The sequence below is a fragment of the Scyliorhinus torazame genome, chromosome 15 (genome assembly GCF_047496885.1).
Source record: "Scyliorhinus torazame isolate Kashiwa2021f chromosome 15, sScyTor2.1, whole genome shotgun sequence".
Lineage (NCBI taxonomy): Eukaryota > Metazoa > Chordata > Chondrichthyes > Carcharhiniformes > Scyliorhinidae > Scyliorhinus > Scyliorhinus torazame.
The window spans coordinates 133,362,962-133,381,981 of record NC_092721.1 but is presented as its reverse complement, the minus strand read 5'-3'; positions in this window follow the sequence as shown (position 1 = coordinate 133,381,981).

Here is a 19,020-nt window from a genome sequence, read left to right as displayed (position 1 = left end):
ATACCCAATGAACACATTAATGATTATTTAACCAGCCATGCTACTGTAAGTGGCTAAACTTAAACGAAAAGCAATTATAGGACCCAATACAATTACACAATCAGTCTTGCTACACAAATATTGTAAAAGCAGTTCAGTAATGCATTATCTGCAAGAATGGAAGGCGAACAATGAAAAGATAAGTAAAAAAAACACAATTTATTTGAAATGTTACAAATGACTATTAAGGCTTTCACACATAACAGCATGTCCAAATCAGGACCTTTTTTTTATTCATTTAGGGGATGGGGGCATTGCTGGTTAGGCCAGCATTTATTGCCCATCCCTAGTTGCCCTTCAGAAGGTGGTGATAATTTTCCGTCTTGAACCGCTGCAGTCCTTCAGATGTGGTTACATAGATCATAGAATAGATCATAGAATTTCATAGAATTTACAGTGCAGAAGGCCATTCGGCCCATCGAGTCTGCACCGGCTCTTTGGAAAGAGCACCCTACCCAATGTCCACACCTCCACCCTATCCCCATAACCCAGTAACCCCACCTGGCACTAAGGGAAATTTTGGACACTAAGGGCAATTTATCGTGGCCAATTCACCTAACCTGCACATCTTTGGACTGTGGGAGGAAACCGGAGCACCCGGAGGAAACCCACGCACACACGGGGAGGATGTGCAGACTCCACACAGACAGTGACCCAAGCCGGGAATCGAACCTGGGACCCTGGAGCTGTGAAGCGATTGTGCTAACCACTATGCTACCATGCTGCGTTATTAGGGAGGGAGTTCCAGGATGTTGCCCCAAGGAGAGTGAAGGAATGGTGATATATTTCCAAGTCAGGGTGGTGAGTGACTTGGAGGGGAACCTCCAGATGGTGGGGCTCCCAGGTATCTGCTGGTCTTGCCCTTCTATATGGTAGTGATCGTGGTTTTGGAAGGTTGTGTCTAAGGAACCTTGGTGAGTTACTGCAGTGCAACTTGTGGATGGTACACATGGCTGCCACTGTTCGTAGGTGGTGGAGGGTTTGAATGTTTGTGGAAGAGGGAGCAATCAAGCGGGCTGCTTTGTCCTGGATGGTCTCGAGCTCCTCAAGTGCTGTTGGAGCCACTCTCATCCAGGCAAGTGGAAAGTATTCCATTACACTCCCGACTTATGCCTTGTAGATGGTGGAGAGGCTTTGTGTGTGTGTGTGTGTGTGTGTGTGTGGGGGGGGGGGGGGGGGGGGGGGGGGGGGGTGGTGTTAGGAGGTGAGTTACTCGTCGTAGGATTCCTAGCCTTTGACCTGCCTTGGCAGCCAGTATTAATATGGCTAGTCCAATTCAGTTTCTGATCAATGGTAACCTCTAGGATGTTGATTGTGGAAGATTCAGCAATAGTGATGCCATTGAATGTCAAGGGGCAGTGGTTAGATCCACTCTTGTAGGAGATGGGCATTGCATGGCACTTGTGTGGCGTGAATGTAACTTGTCACTTGTCAGCCCAAGCCAGGATATTGTCCAGGTCTTGCTGCATTTAAACATTAACTGCTTCTTTATGAGGAGTCACAAATGGTGCTGAACATTTTGTGCAGTCATCTGCAAACATCGTCACTTGTGACCTTATGATGGAAGGGAGGCCATTGATACAGCAGCTAGAAGTCATTGATAAAGCAGCTGATGGTTGGGTCTAGGGCACGGCCCTGAGGAACCCCTGCAGTGATGTTCTGGAGTAGAGATGATTGACCTCCAACCACCACAACCATCTTCCTTTGTGCCAGGTATGACTCCAACCAGTGGAGAGTTTTCACCCTGATTCCCAATGACTCCAATTTAGCTAGGGCTCCTTGATGCCATACTCGGCCAAATGCTGCGTTGATGTCAAGGGCAGTCACTATCACCTCACCTCTGGCATTCAACTGTTTTGTCCATGTTTGAACCAAGGCTGTAATGAGATCAGGAACTGAATGACCCTGGTAGAACACAAACTGAGCGTCCGTGAGCAGGTTATTACTGAGTAAGTCCCAATTGATAGCACTGATGACTCCTTCCATCATTTTGCTGATGATAGAGGGTAGACTGAGGCTTGATTTGTACTATTTCTTGTGTATAGGACGCACCTGGGCAATTTTCCACATTGCCAGGTAGATGCCAGTGTTGTAGCTGTACTGGAACAGTTCTGGAGCACGAGTCTTTAGTAATATTGCCGGAATATTGTCAGGGCCCAAAGCATTTGCAGTATCCAGTGCCTACAGCGATTTCTTGACACCACGTGGACTGAGTCGTATTGGCTGAAGATTGACATCTGTGATGCTGGGGACCTCCGGAGGAATCATAGAATTTACAGTGCATCAGGAGGCCATTCGGCCCATCGAGTCTGCAATGGCCTTTGGAAAGAGCACCCCACTTAAGTCCAGCCTACCCCGTAACCCAGTAATCCCACCCAACCTTTTTTGGACACTAAGGGCAATTTAGCATGGCCAATGCACTTGACCTGCACATCTTTGGACTGTTGGAGGAAACTGGACAACCTGGAGGAAACCCATGCAGACATGGAGAAAACGTGCAGACTCCGCACAGACAGTAACCCAAGCTGGAATCGAACCTGGGACCCTGAAGCTGTGAAGCAACAGTACTAACCTGTGGTGAACCACTGTAACAGGAAATGTAAGGTAGGACCTGCACTACAGGTTCGCCGGTAGCTCGTGCCGGCTGGCTCCGCCCACAGAGAACTGTATAAATATGTAAGACTTCCAGTGCCCTGCCATTTCGCCAGCTGCAGCAGGAGGCCACACATCTGACTGTAATAAAGCCACAGTTGTACCCAACTTTAGTCTTTGTGCAATTAATCGTGCATCAATTTATTACAGTCAGATTTTCCACAGAATGGATATCCGAATTAAGCCCGATCGCCTGCAGCTGGATCGGCACTCGCCCGATGCCAGGAAAGACTTTACTCACTGGCTAGCATGTTTCGAGGCTTACATCAATGCGGCAGACCCCGCGCCAACGGAGGCTCAGAAGATAAATGTCCTGTACTCCAGACTGAGCTCCAGTGTGTTCCCATTGATCCAAGATGCCACGAATTACACAAAAGCAATGGAACTCCTCAAAGGACAATATGCGCAGAAGACTAACATGCTCTTCGCCAGGCATGTACTTGCCACCCGCTCGCAACTACCTGGTGAGTCCATCGAAGACTTCTGGCGGGCCCTAATTCCATCGTCCGGGACTGTGACGGTCAGGCTGTCACGGCCGCCAAATACTCGAATGTCCTCATGCATGATGCCTTCGTAACGGAGATTGCGTCGGACCGCATCCAAGAATGATTGCTGGAAGGGGCCATGCTCGAACTGGCAGAGACGAAAACCTTGGCGTTCTCCATGACGGTTGTATCCCGTAACGTACAATCATACCTCTCCCGTCGCGCTGCCCACCCTTCTACTCCTTCCTACCCCTCGTGGACCACGCCGACGACCTCCTCAGCCGGGGCCCCACCTTTGCAATACGCCTGTGCCACACGCCGATCCGCGCACCCCGGGGGTCCCCGCTGCTACTTCTGCGGTCTGCAGAAGCACCCCCGCCAACAGTGCCCTGCCTGCACTGCCGTTTGTAAAGCCTGCAGTAAAAAGGGCCACTTCGCAGCTGTGTGCCAGGCCAACGCAGTTGCTGCGATCGCGCCCGCTATCGCCCCCCCCCCCCCACGCCAGACGCACAATGGGAGCCGCCATCTTCTCCTTCCGGGTCCATGTGCGACCAATGGGCGCCGCCATCTTGTTCCCCTTCAGCTACGTGCCCCATGGGCGCCGCCATCATGTCCTGACCCCGCAATGTGCGCACCATGGGTGCCGCCATCTTGTCCCTACCCCGCAATGTGCACACCATGGGCGCCGCCATCTTGTCCCCCACAGGGTCTCCGGACATCCCGGCATTGGAACCGCACACGCTCGCCACCCAAAGCATCCGATGGCTACCCGCAGCTCACTTCGACGACGCTGGACCAATCTCGCCCGCACAACCTGGCCACCGCGTCGACGACGGTTAAAATCAACGGCCATGCGACCTCGTGCCTGCTGGACTCCGGGAGCACCGAAAGCTTCGTTCACCCAGATACGGTAAGGCGCTGCTCCCTCGCGGTCCACCCTGACAATTAAAGGATTCCCCGAGCCTCTGGATCCCACTCCATCCCGATCCGAGGCTTTTGTACACTCACCCTCACGGTCCAGGGCGGAGAATTTAGTAACTTCCGCCTCTATGTTCTTACAAATGGGCGCTGCACTCCTGTTGGGCCTGGACTTCCAGTGCAACCTCCAGAGCCTCGCCCTCAAATTCAGCGAGCCCTTACCGTTTGCGGCCTCGCGACCCTCAAGGTCGATCCCCCCTCCCTTTTTGCCAATCTAACTGTGGATTGCAAGCCCGTTGGCACTAGGAGCAGACGGTACAGCACCCAGGACAAGACCTTCATCAGGTCTGAAGTCCAGCGGCTGCTTAAGGAGGATATTATCGAGGCCAGCAACAGCGCCTGGAGAGCCCAAATGGTCGTGGTTAAAACTGGGGAGAAACACAGGATGGTCGAGAACTACAGCCAGACCATCAATCGGTACACGCAGCTCGACGCGTGATCCCTCCCACGCAGATCTGATATGGTCAATCAGATTGCGCAGTACCGGGTCTTCTCAACAATTGACCTGAAATCCGCCGACCACCAGCTCCCCATCCGGAAGTCGGACAGACCATACACTGCCTTCGAGGCGGACGGTCGCCTCTACCACTTCCTTAGGGTCCCTTTCGGTGTCACAAATGGGGTCTCGGTCTTCCAAAGAGAGATGGACCGAATGGTCGACCAGTGCGGTTTGCGGGACACCTTTCCGTACTTAGATAATGTCACCATCTGCGGCCATGGCCAGCACGACCACGATGCCAACCTTGATAAATTCCTCCGCACTGCCACTCTTCTCAACCTGACCTACAACAAAGCGAAGTGTGTGTTCGGCACAACCCAGTTAGCCATTCTCGGCTATGTAGTCCAAAATGGACTTCTCGGGCCCGACCCTGAGCGCATGCGCCCCCTCATGGAACTTCCCCTCCCCCACTGCCCCAAGGCCCTCAGACGCTGCCTGGGGTTCTTTTCCTACTACCCTCAGTGGGTCCCAAACTATGCGGACAAGGTCCGCCCACTCATTCAGTCCACCCAATTCCCCCTTGCGGCCGAGGCACAACATGCTTTCGCCCGCATCAGAGCAGACATCGCCAAGGCCGGGATGCACGCAGTGGACGAGTCACTGCCTTTCCAAGTAGAAAGCGACGCTTCAGACGTCGCCCTTGCCGCCACTCTAAACCAGGCAGGCAGACCCGTGGCATTCTTTTCCCGCACCCTTCATGCCTCTGAAATCCGACACTCATCCATCGAGAAGGAGGCCCAAGCTATCGTTGAAGCTGTGCGGCATTGGAGGCATTACCTGGCCGGTAAGAGATTCACTCTCCTTACGGACCAACGGTCGGTAGCCTTCATGTTCAATAACACACAGCAGGGCAAGATCAAAAATGATAAAATCTTGCGGTGGAGAATCGAGCTCTCCACTTATAATTACGAGATCTTGTATCGCCCCGGTAAACTCAACGAGCCCCCAGACGCCCTCTCCCGAGGTACATGTGCCAGCGCACAAGTGGACCAACTCCGGGCCCTATACGACAGCCTTTGTCACCCGGGGGTCACTCGATTGTACCATCTGGTCAATGCTTGCAATCTGCCCTACTCCGTCGAGGAAGTAAGGAGTCACCAGGGACTGCCAGATCTGTGCGGAGTGCAAGTCGCACTTCTACCGGCCAGACCGTGCGCACCTGGTGAAGGCTTCCCGCCCCTTTGAACACCTCAGCGTGGATTTCAAAGGGCCCCTCCCCTCCACCGACTGTAACACGTACATTCTCTGTGTGATCGATGAATACTCCAGATTCCCCTTCGCCATCCCATGCCCCGATATGACGTCTGCCACCGTCATCAAGGCCCTCAGCACCATCTTCGCTCTGTTCGGTTCCCCTGCCGACATCCACAGTGACAGGGGATCCTCATTCATGAGCGATGAGCTGCATCAGTTTCTCAGCAGGGGTATAGCCTCCAGCAGGCCAACCAGCTACAACCCCCGGGGAAACGGGCAAGTAGAACAGAAGAATGGGACGGATTGGAGGGCCGTCCAGGAACCTCCCACCCTCTTGCTGGCAGTAGGCCCTCCTTGACGCTCTGCACTCCATCCGGTCACTATTGTGCACCACCACTAATAACACACCCCATGAACGTGTTTTTACCTTCCCCAGGAAGTCCACATCCGGGGTGTCACTCCCGACTTGGTTCGCTGCTCCAGGACCGGTCCTTCTCCGTAGGCACGTCCAACTCCAAAATGCGCGGACCCCTTGGTGGACAGGGGTCACCTGCTCCACGCCAACCCTCAGTATGCCTACACCGAGTTCCCCGACAGCCGCCAAGATACTGTCTCACTCAGGGACCTGGCATCGTCAGGTTCCACCCCAACACCCCCCCCCCCCCCTTCCCCCACCGCCCATATTGATCCCACCAGACCACCACCCCCCCCCCTCCCGTTTTCTGCATAAGAGGACGAAGAGGACTTCGGCATGCTCCCTGAGTTCCCCGATGACTGGCAAGCATCAGCACCGTCACCACCGCCATCGGTGCCACCTCCACCACCGCCTTCGCCGCCACCGTTACGCCGCTCCCAACTAAGCACCAAAGCACCAGACCGGCTGAACCTTTGACGGACTCCGGAGTGTCAACATGGACTTTTCTTTCCCTACCACTGTACATAATTGCACTAATTGTATATAGTTTCACGTCACCCCCGCCGGACTCATTTTTAACAGCGGGTGGACATTTTAAATGTGGTGAACCACTGTAACAGGAGATGTAAGGTAGGACCTACACTACAGGTTCGCCGGTAGCTCCTGCCGGCTGGCTCCGCCCACGGAGAACTGTATAAATATGTATGCCCTCCAGTGCCCTGCCATTTCACCAGCTGCAGCAGGAGACCACACATCTGCCTGTAAGAGCCACAGTTGTACCCAACTTTAGTCTTTGTGCAATTGATCGTGCATCATAACCACTGTGCTATAGTGCCGTCCGGATTCTGAGATGGATCATCCACTCGGCACCTGGCTGAAGACATGCCCTATAAAATTGTATTTGAAGACTAGTCACCATTTTGTAGAATTTAAAATGAAAGGTAATCATTCGTATAAAAGAATCAAAATAAAATGTATCAAAATTATAATCAGGGAATTTATTTTGTCGGGAAATATTAAGCCATTGTTACATTCAAGACGAAGGTTGTTACTACTGTGGTAGATCTTTCAATTCAAGAAGCCAGAGTCAGCATCCAGCTCTCCAAAATCATGTATATTATGAGCAGCTTTGTCAAAGCGTCACCCAGACGCGAAACGTTAGCTCCATTCTCTCCACAGATACTGTTAGACCTGCTGAGATTGTCCAGTATTTTATGTTTTTGTTTCATATATACTATGGTTACATTAGAGTAATTTTTCCTCAACAATGTCCCAATAAGTTGCCTCAGTCATTACCTCTGAATAATACTCCTATGACATTTTCCATTTCCCACATCATGAATTCAGTGCCAAATTATGAGCAGTTTTGGGTTGATGCATTGTGTACAGTCTAATCAGGGATCACTGATTATTCATTCCATATAAAACCTTTATAGTCAGCAAGCAGAGGATAATTTAAATGTAATCCATTTGAATAATTAAACTAGGTTTCTACATCATATTTTCCAACTTACTTTTCCTAGAATTAGAACTTAAGCAATGTCAGAAGAAACTGTTATTCATGTAGGCTAAACCCAATGTCAAATCTGCTGAGATCTTATTTCGGGATGTTCTATTAAGATCTTGCAAACTGGCAGAAGGGTTAAGATAGTGATCTCAGGTGGCAACATTTTTTCTACATGCACATTCATCCCACCAACTAAATAGCACGCTTGAAACAGAATTTTGATCTGCTCCCCAACTTTGATGTGCAGCCATTCAACGATAAATTGGTTTTCTTCGATTGTTCTTCCTCGCCCACCACTAACTATTATGCATCTTTTGGAACTGTTGGTGACTTAAATGCCCATTTCTGACACAATCCCATTTAATTTAGCATAAATGATAAATACCTGGCAAAGTCACATTCCCGCAAGTATCGAGAATTATTCATGTGGCCCAGGAAGTCGATGTCTTGCAAGAGTACAATACCTGGAATACAGGTAGTAGAATGAACATGATGCTGTTAGAAAAGGATCTGTGTCAATCCAATTAAAATATTAACATACCTACTTAAAAGGCTCCAAGTTTTTAAAACGTATATGTTGGAAACAATGAGTGTTCTGAAAATTCACACCTGCAGGAAGTGCTGCGAGTAGAATGTTACAAGATCTATTAACTGTAATGGGTCACCCCCTAACATTATGTGACAGGCTCTTATGATCTTCCTCTGCCATCCAGACATTCAAAACAAGATATTTTGAGAATCCCAATTGACTTTCCTATTGGTAAACTGATTACAGTTTGCTTATTTTATACAGCTAAAATCTAAAATACAAAGATGTCTGCACAGGCAATTGATTGGGATGAAAGTGAGAAGTTATATGGAGGAGAAATCGACTGCAACATTGTCATGAAATGGGGGCAGCACGGTAGCATAGTGGTTAGCTGAGTTGCTTCACAGCTCCAGGGTGCCAGGTTCGATTCCCAGCTTGGGCCACTATCTGTGTGGAGTCTGCACATTCTCCCCGTGTCTGCGTGAGTTTCCTCCGCGTCTCCGGTTTCCTCCCACAGTCCAAAGATGTGCAGATTAGGTGGATTGGCCATGTTAAATTACCAAAAAAAAGGTTAGGTGGGGTTACTAGGTTATGAGGATAGGGTGGCGGCGTGGGCTTAATTAGAATGCCCTTTCCAAGGGCCGGTGCAGACTTGATGGGCAGAATGGCCTCCTTCTGCACTGTAAATTCTATGAAATGACCCTGGCATCAATGGTTTGAAAGTTCAAAATCATTCAAAATTGCCATGCCTTTTGCACGTTATGATACCATTCTTTAACCTGCTTTTTTAAAACTGGGAGAAAACTAAAATAAAGGCTGTCCCCATAGGCAATTTATTTGGACAAATATAGAAAATCATTAGCAGGAAGTGTTGCTTACAACAACATTGACATTAGGGGAGGCAGTGGTATTATCTATGGACTAGTGACCCAGAGTAATGCTCTGGGGACCCGCATTCGAATCAATGGCGAAATTTGAATTCAATAAAAATCTGGAATTAAAAGTGTAAAGGTGACCATGAACCCATTGTCAATATTCAGAAAACCCCATCTGGTTCACCCAAAATCTGCCGTCCTTACCTGGTCTGGCCTACGTGTGATGCCAGATCTGTAGCAATGTGGTTGACTCATAAATGCCCTCGGGGATGGGGAATAAATGCTGGCCCAGCCAGCGGTGCCCACATCCCATGAACAAATTTTTAAAAAGGTTTTACATTTTCCTTACAATACCAGAAATGGCTGAACTGACAATTGTCTCTTCAACAACTGACTTTAATAAAGCACCTTTAACATCAGAAAACATCCCATGTTTTGTATGAGTACTTTAAAATAAAAATGACACTGAGCCACATAAGACGACATTAGGCCAGATGACCAAAAGCTTGGTCAAAGAGGAAGGTCTGTTTTAACGGGGGGAGAGGAAGGAGAAGAGATGAGAGGCGAAGGGGAGGGAATTCTAGAGGTTAGGGCCTAGGCAACTTAAGGCATGGCCAATGAGGAGCGATTATTAATGATGATGCTCAAGGTCACACCGTATTTCAAGAGTTTTTACAATTAGACTTACATTTCAAAATGTGGAAGTTATAGTCTGTGGGAACTTAAACCACATATCCTCTGGAGGATCACTGGCAGCAACTTCTGGAGTCCACAAATTTGAAATCCAGGTATTGCTGATAGAGTCTATGGGCGCGATCTAACCAAAATAAAACAGAGTGCCGTTCTGGATGGGAATGTTCCCGGTGCTATAAGCGCCAGGAACGACCCCGCTATCTAACGGCACTGTCTTGTTTGCGTGCCCCAGCAGTGAACGCCCCACCGAGGCTGCACTTAGCTGCATTGAGGAGCTCTGACAAGCAAAGCTCCTCAGTGCAAAAAGCGATCGGGATGCCATTTTTAAATGGCGCCCAATCACAAGACCCAGTGACTCAATCCCCGGACCCCCCCCCCCCCCCCCCCCAATTCATCTGTTGGGGGGGGAAGGGAATCCTTGGGGATCCCCGCACCCCACCACATAAGGGCAAGACACCCTGGGTCCCAACCCCAGCAAGAGCATAATGCCAGCTTAGCACCTTGGCACTTCAGCCTGGCGGTGCCACCCTGCCCAGAGGCCAATTACCTGGAAGACCCTCCTACCCCACCCCCCTTATTGAGGGACCTCCAGAAGCCAATCTACTTTTAGTCCGTTAGTCTTACTGCAAAATCCCTTGGAAATGTTACCTATGATCAAGGACAGGGATGGGAAGTTGTGTGTAGAGTCTGAAGAGATAGGCAAGATACTAAATAAATATTTTTCGTCAGTATTCACTCAGGAAAAAGATAATGTTGTGGAGGAGAATGCTGAGCTCCAGGTAAATAGTTTAGATGGCATTGAGGTACGTAGGGAAGAGGTGTTGGCAATTCTGGACAGGCTGAAAATAGATAAGTCCCCGGGACCTGATGGGATTTATCCTAGGATTCTCTGGGAGGCCAGGGAAGAGATTGCTGGACCATTGGCTTTGATTTTTATGTCATCATTGGCTACAGGAATAGTGCCAGAGGACTGGAGGATAGCAAATGTGGTCCCTTTGTTCAAAAAAGGGAGCAGAGACAACCCCGGCAACTATAGACCGGTGAGCCTCACGTCTGTAGTGGGTAAAGTCTTGGAGGGGATTATAAGAGACAAGATTTATAATCATCTAGATAGGAATAATATGATCAGGGATAGTCAGCATGGCTTTGTGAAGGGTAGGTCATGCCTCACAAACCTTATCGAGTTCTTTGAGAAGGTGACTGAACAGGTAGACGAGGGTAGAGCAGTTGATGTGGAGTATATGGATTTCAGCAAAGCGTTTGATAAGGTTCCCCACGGTAGGCTATTGCAGAAAATACGGAGGCTGGGGGTTGAGGGTGATTTAGAGATGTGGATCAGAAATTGGCTAGCTGAAAGAAGACAGAGGGTGGTGGTTGATGGGAAATGTTCAGAATGGAGTTCAGTCACAAGTGGAGTACCACAAGGATCTGTTCTGGGGCCGTTGCTGTTTGTCATTTTTATCAATGACCTAGAGGAAGGCGCAGAAGGGTGGGTGAGTAAATTTGCAGACGATACTAAAGTCGGTGGTGTTGTCGATAGTGTGGAAGGATGTAGCAGGTTACAGAGGGATATAGATAAGCTGCAGAGCTGGGCTGAGAGGTGGCAAATGGAGTTTAATGTAGAGAAGTGTGAGGTGATTCACTTTGGAAGGAATAACAGGAATGTGGAATATTTGGCTAATGGTAAAGTTCTTGAAAGTGTGGATGAGCAGAGGGATCTAGGTGTCCATGTACATAGATCCCTGAAAGTTGCCATCCAGGTTGATAGGGTTGTGAAGAAGGCCTATGGAGTGTTGGCCTTTATTGGTAGAGGGATTGAGTTCCGGAGTCAGGAGGTCATGTTGCAGCTTTACATAACTCTGGTACGGCCGCATTTGGAGTATTGCGTACAGTTCTGGTCACCGCATTATAGGAAGGACGTGGAGGCTTTGGAGCGGGTGCAGAGGAGATTTACCAGGATGTTGCCTGGTATGGAGGGAAAATCTTATGAGGAAAGGCTGATGGACTTGAGGTTGTTTTCGTTGGAGAGAAGGTTAAGAGGAGACTTAATAGAGGCATACAAAATGATCAGGGGGTTGGATAGGGTGGACAGTGAGAGCCTTCTCCCGCGGATGGAAATGGCTGGCACGAGGGGACATAACTTTAAACTGAGGGGTAATAGATATAGGACAGAGGTCAGAGGTAGGTTCTTTACGCAAAGAGTAGTGAGGCCGTGGAATGCCCTACCTGCTACAGTAGTGAACTCGCCAACATTGAGGGCATTTAAAAGTTTATTGGATAAACATATGGATGATAATGGTATAGTGTAGGTTAGATGGCTTTTGTTTTGGTGCAACATCGTGGGCCGAAGAGCCTGTACTGCGCTGTATTGTTCTATGTTCTATGTAGGTACACCCACAGTACTGTTCGGAAGGGATTTCCAGTATGCTAACCCAGTGACAGTGAAGGAATGCCGATAAAAGTCCATGCTAGGATAGTGCGTGGCGTTCCCAGGCACATACTGCCCTTGTCCTTCAGGGTGGTGGCATTTGCAGATTTGGAAGGTTCTGTCAAAGGTATTTCAGTATTGCACATATGGTACACTGCTGCCGTCATGCACAGGCGGTGGAGGGAGTGAATGTTCAAGGTGGTGGTGGATGGGGTGCACAACATTTTGTCCTGGATGGTGTCAAGCTTGTTGTTGGAGCTGCATGCATCCAGGCAAGTGGAGAGTATTCCATCACATTCCTTACTAATTGCTTTGTAGATGGTAGACAGCATTGGGGAGACAGGGAGTTATTCTGCGGGGATTCAGCAATAATACTGCCACTGAATATCATGGGGAGATGGCTAGATTCAGTCTTGTGTTGGTTATTGCCTGGCACTTCTCTGGCATGAGTATTAATCATCAGTACAAGACTGAATGCTGCCCAGATTTTACTCCACATGGACACAGACTGATTTATCTTATCTCCTCTTAATCCAACAATACTTATTTATTATACTTCTAAAATGTAAACATGAAGTGTTTTTAACTTCTTGGTTTACTGTGTACGAATACTTCCAAAGTGATCCTCTACTTACTAGCATCACTGCTGTTGCACACCAAGGCATCCCCATGACTTAGCATTATATTACAACTACCATCAGGAAAGGGGGCAACCATGCTATTGAGATTGCTGGGTCTTTATGGGAAGTGTTCATTCAGGCACGCAGTCCTTGTTTTGCAGCTGACTGGAAAATCTGCTGCATTGAATTATATAAATAGAAATCTCTCCACTTGTCAAATAATTTGTGAATGAAAGCATGCTGTTCTCTAACACAAAACAGCAACACAGAGGCCATGCAGAAGTTATGACAATAATTTCATAGGAAAGAACCTATCAATGCTGCTCAATTTATGCAGCCCATTTAAATAGATCACGGTTGATCATCTACCTCTACGCCATTTCCCCCCACTATCCTCATATTCCTTGATGCCATTCGTGTCCAGATATCTACCAATTTCTGTCTTGAACATGCTCATAGATTGAGAAATCCAAAGATTCTAAACCCTTTAACTATAGAAATTTCTCCTCATTTCGGTCTAAAATGGCCTACCTTATTTTGACACTGCATCCCCTAGCTCTAATCTCACTCGCCAGGGGAAGCACTCTATCCACATTTATCCTGTCATACTTTGTAAGAATTATGCAAGTTTCAATTAGATCACCTCTCATTCTTCAGAACTCTGGAGAATACAGGCCCAGTTTCCTCAATCTCTCCTCTTAAGACAATCCCTCCATTCCAAGAATTAGTCTGGCGAATCTCCTTTGCACTCCCTTGATGGCAAGTACATCCATCCTTAGATAACTGTACACAATACTTCAGCTGAGGCTTCATGCAATTGCAAGACATATTTATTCCTGCACTCAAATGCCCTTTCAATGAAGACCAACATAGTGTTTCCTTTTCCCAACAGCTTGCTAGACCTACCTGCATGCTAGCTTTTAGTGATACATAATCAGGACACGCAGATTTCTTTGAGCATCAACACTTCCCATTCTTCCACCATTTGAGAAATATTCTGACTGTTTTTTCTACCAAAGTGGATAACTTCACTCATTCAGATTATATTCCATTTGCCATGTTCTTGCTCACTCACTTAATCTGTCCAAATCCTTTTGAAGCCTCTTTGCATCCTCCTTACAACTCTCACTCCCACCCAGATTGTGATCAGCAAATTTGAAAATTTTATACTTGATCTCTACATCCAAATTATTTGTACATACTGTGAACAGCTATGGCTCTGATCCTCGTAGGACCCCACTATTAACAACCTACCACCGAGAATGAGGATTGCTACTCGGTTTTGTCTGTCAAACAATTCTCAATTCATGCCACTATATCACCCCTAATACTACGTGCTCTAATTTTGTTGACTGACCTTCTGTGTGGGACATTATCAACGGTCTTTTGAAAATCTAAATACATCACATTCACTGGCTCTCCTTTATCCTTTGCTGCAAGTAACATCCTCAAACAAACTAATTGATTTTGCCCAAATCAGCCATTAATTTCTAAGTGTCCAGTTGTCACATCTTTTGTAATAGATTCTAATATTTCCAATACTACTGAAGTCAAACTGCTCTGTTGTTCTCAGTTTCCTCTCCCCCTTCCTTCTTAGATAGTGGGGTTACATTTGCTACTTTCTAATCTGCAAGATCCATCTAAGAATCTATAGAAGTTTGAAAGATAACCACCAGTGAATCCACTATCTCTGTAACCGTCTCCTTCAATACTCTGGGATGTATCTCAATTTGGTCCAGGCAATCTTCAATCCAATTAAATTTTCCAAATACTACCCATTTATTGATTTTATTTTTGTATCTTCCTCCATGAAGACAGACAATTGCATTTAGCTTCTCCACAATTTCCCTATTATAAATTCTTCTGTCTCTGCCTGTAATGGACCCACATTTGTCTTTGCCAATCTTTTCCTTTTCAATGCTGAACAAAGCTTTTACAGTCAGCCTTTATGTTACTCACTAGCTTGCATACATGTTCTCTTTTCCCTTTATCTGTTTCTTGGTCATCCCAATCCTCAGCAAACGTCATAAGTCACTTATTTTGATCTAATCCAATCTTTAACTTACTTTGTTAGCCATGGTTGATTCATCTTTCCTATTGGGTGTTTTTGTCTTAAATAAATGTATTTGTTGTAGGCCATGTAACACTACTTTACATGCTATTTCAGCGATCAGGAACTTTGGTTACATGATAGTCACAGCTTTTGCAATCTGTTCTCCTTGAAGGAGAACGGATGAGGAAGTGATTTGACAGAGGTTCCAAAATCATGAAAGCAGTGGCAGGATCAGTCAAAGTCAGCATGGATTTATGAAGGAGAAATCATGCTTGACAAATGTGCTGGAATTCTTTGAAGATGTAACCAGTACAGTTGACAAGGGGGAGCCAGTCAATGTGGTATATTTAGACTTTCAGAAGGCATTTGACAAAGTCCCGCATAAGAGATTATTGTGCAAAATTAAAGAGCTTGGTGTCATGTGAGAGTACCTTTAAGAAATGGGTGTTTATATAAATATCTGTAGTGAGAGTACCTTTAAGAAATGGGTGTTTATTACTGCAGTGATGCCAGAGAGTGGGTGGAGCTGGGTTGTCTGTCAGCTTTTTACTTTTGTTTTTGAGCAGGCTGCAGTATGTTTTAGTTTCGTTTTCAGTGTTGGAGCTGAAGCCAGACCAAGCAGGTGTACTGCTGTTTTCTCTGCCATCAAAAGACTATCTCTTGATCATTTGGTGAATTCAGAATTATAAATGTTCTCAGTAATGAATGTAAACCTAATGTGCTTCTGCTGAAAGGTGTTTCTTCTGTCTTCTGGATGTTGTTTGGGAAGTTATTATGGATTTCTTAGTATTGTATTCTTTGGGGTTGTATTTGAATTAATGGTTGCTAAGATGTTCATTGTATGATTTAAAACTGTTAACTTGAGTTCATAGAATAAACATTGTTTTGCTTTTAAAAAATACTTTTCCATTTCTGCTGTACCACACTTATATAGAGTGGGCCGTATGCTCCCCATACCACAATCTATTAAAAGTTGTGGGTCAGATGAACTCCATGATACACTTTGGGGTTCTCTAAACCCTGTCCCATAACAATGGGATTGGGGCAAGTGTATGGAGGTGGATAGAAAACTGGTTGGCAAAGAGGAAACATAGAGTAGGAATTAATGGGTCATTTTCAAAGTGGGAGGCAGTACGTAACTAGTGGGGTGCCACAGGGATCGGTGCTGGGAGCCCAGCTATTCACAATATACATTAATGATTTGGATGAGGGAACAAAATGTAACATCTCAAGTTTGCAGATGATACCAAGTTGGGTGGCAAGGATGTAGTGGCGAACACTACAGCATGTTCTGGACAGGTTGGGCGATTGGGAAAATCAATGGCAGATGCAGTAGAATTTGGATAAGTGTGAGGTTATTCACTTTGGAAGCAAAAACAGGAAGGCAGATTACTACCTGAATGGTTGTAAATTGGGAGAAGGGAGTGTGCAGTGGACCTGGGTGCACCATGCTGAAGGTAAGCATGCAGGTGCAGCAGGCGGTAAAGAATGCTAATGGTATGTTGGCCTTCATTGCAAGAGGTTTCGAGTACAGAAGCAGGGATGTGTTGCTGCAATTGTACAGTGCCTTGGTGAGGCCACACCTATTGTGTGCAGTTTTGGTCTCCTTTTCTGAGGAAGGATATTCTTGCTCTCGAGGGAGTGCAGCGAAGGTTTACCAGACTAATTCCAGGGATGGTGGGACTGTCATCGGAGGAGAGATTGACTGGGTTAGATTGTTCTCGCTGGAGTTCAGATGAATGAGGGGGGATCTCCAAGCCACTTATAAAATTCTAACAGGACTACACAGGGTAGATGGAGGGATGGGTGTGACCAGAACCAGGGGTCACGGTTTGAGGATTTAGGGTGAACCATTTTGGGCAGAGATAAAGAGACATTTCTTCACCCAAAGAGTGGCGAGCCTGTGGAATTCATTACCACAGGAAGTAGTTAATGCTAAAACATTGAATATATTCAAGAGGCGGCTAGATATAGCACTGGGGCTGGTTTAGCACAGGGCTAAAGAGCTAGATTTTAAAGACCAAGGCAGGCCAGCAGCACGGTTCAATTCCCATACCAGTCTCCCTGGACAGGCGCCGGAATGTGGCGACTTTTCACAGTAACTTCAGTTGAAGCCTACTTGTGACAATAAGTGATTTTCATTTCACTTGGGGAGAATGGGATCAAAGGCTATGGGGAGAAAGCAGGATTAGGCTACTAAATTGGATGATCAGCCATGATCGTGATGAATGGCGGAACAGGCTTGAAGGGCAGAACAGGCTTGAAGGGCCAAAAGGTCTCCTCCTGCTCCTTTCTTCTATGTATCTATGAGTGGTTTGGACCGAGAAAAACTTCCCACTGACAGGGTGGGTGAGAACCAGAGAACACAAATTTAAAGTGAGCGGTAAAAGAAGCAACAGAGAGATAAGGAAAATATTTTAAATACGGTGAGGGGTTAGGATTGGGGATACTCTGCCTGAGCATGTACTAGAAGCAGATTCAATCGTGGCATTGAATAATTAAAGAATTGAAAAATTATCCAAAAATATATTTTTTAATGCGTGGGAAATGGCACTAACTGCCTTGCTCTTGCAGAGAGCTGGCATGGACACAATGAGCCGAATTATCCCTTTCTGTTTTGCAATAATTTATGATACTGGTGTAAGTTTTCCTCAGTAGAAATTGGTCCTGTCCTACTTGTTCACTAATTTGCTTTGGGAGAAGCTGCCTCCAGCTCATACAGCCGAAGATAAGCCGCTTTCAGCCGCATTGCACTGTGGGGGTGCCAACACCACCATTCCTGCGGCTCCTGCCCTGTCCCGGGCGCTGACTGACCGCCTCGCCGCCCACTCATCACCACCAACCGTCAGGCGGGGAGACCAGGAGACCGGCGGCACTGGGCCAGCTGCAGCCGCCGCTGCTCAGACCTGTTGGCCAGCGGTTTTCCGGCTGTTTGAATCTAATGACGGCGGGGGCGGAGCTGGAGCTTCCGCCGTCTCCCCGAGCAACGAGCCGGCGCGTCGGCTGCGGCTTTTCTGAACTTACTGCGAACCGTTTGTTCCTTCAGGATATCCTTCACTGGAGCATCCAATGAAGCAACCAAGAACACCAGGATCCCTCGCATGAAATACCAGAAGTCGAAAAAAGTGAACGGCAGCACCGAAAATAGGGCCACAACGAACCACATGGTGCCGGCCTGAGAGCAGGAAGAGGACAATAATTGTCAGCAGCCTCTCCCTTCGCCCATCACCATCAGCGCTGGCCCCTCCTCCTTCCGCGCGCTCCCCGCATCACAATGCGGGAGACCAGTGACCTCAGCGCTGGTTCCTCCTCCTTCTCCCACGCGCTCCCCGCATCACAATGCGGGAGACCAGTGACCTCAGCGCTGGTTCCTCCTCCTTCTCCCACGCGCTCCCCGCATCACAATGCGGGAGACCAGTGACCTCAGCGCTGGTTCCTCCTCCTTCTCCCACGCGCTCCCCGCATCACAATGCAGAAAGGACCAGTGACTTCAGCGCTGGCCCCTCGTCTTCCCGTGCGCTCACCGCATCACAACGCGGGAAAGACCAGTGACCTCAGCGCTGGTCCCGCCTCCTCCTCCCACGCGCTCCCCGCATCACAATGCAGAAAGGACCAGTGACTTCAGCGCTGGCCCCATGTCTTCCCGTGCGCTCACCGCATCACAATGCGGGAAGGACCAGTGACCTCAGCGCTGGCCCCTCCTCTCCACGCGCGCACTCCGCACCACAATGCGGGAAGGACCAGTGACCTCAGCGCGGGCCCCTCCTCCTGACGCGTGCTCCGCATCACATTGCAGGAAGGAACATTGACCTCAGCGCTGGCCCATCCTCTCCCCGCGCATTAACCGCATCACATTGCGGTAAGGAACAGTGACCTCAGCGCTGGCCCCTCCCCCGCGCGGTGCCTTCCTCCTGCCGCGCGCTCCCCTCCTCCCCACGCATTATCCGCATCAACATTGCAGGAAGGAACAATGACCTCAGCGCTAGCCCCTCCTCTCTCCGCGCATTCCCCACATCACGTTGCGGGAAGGAACAGTAACATCACCGCTGGCCC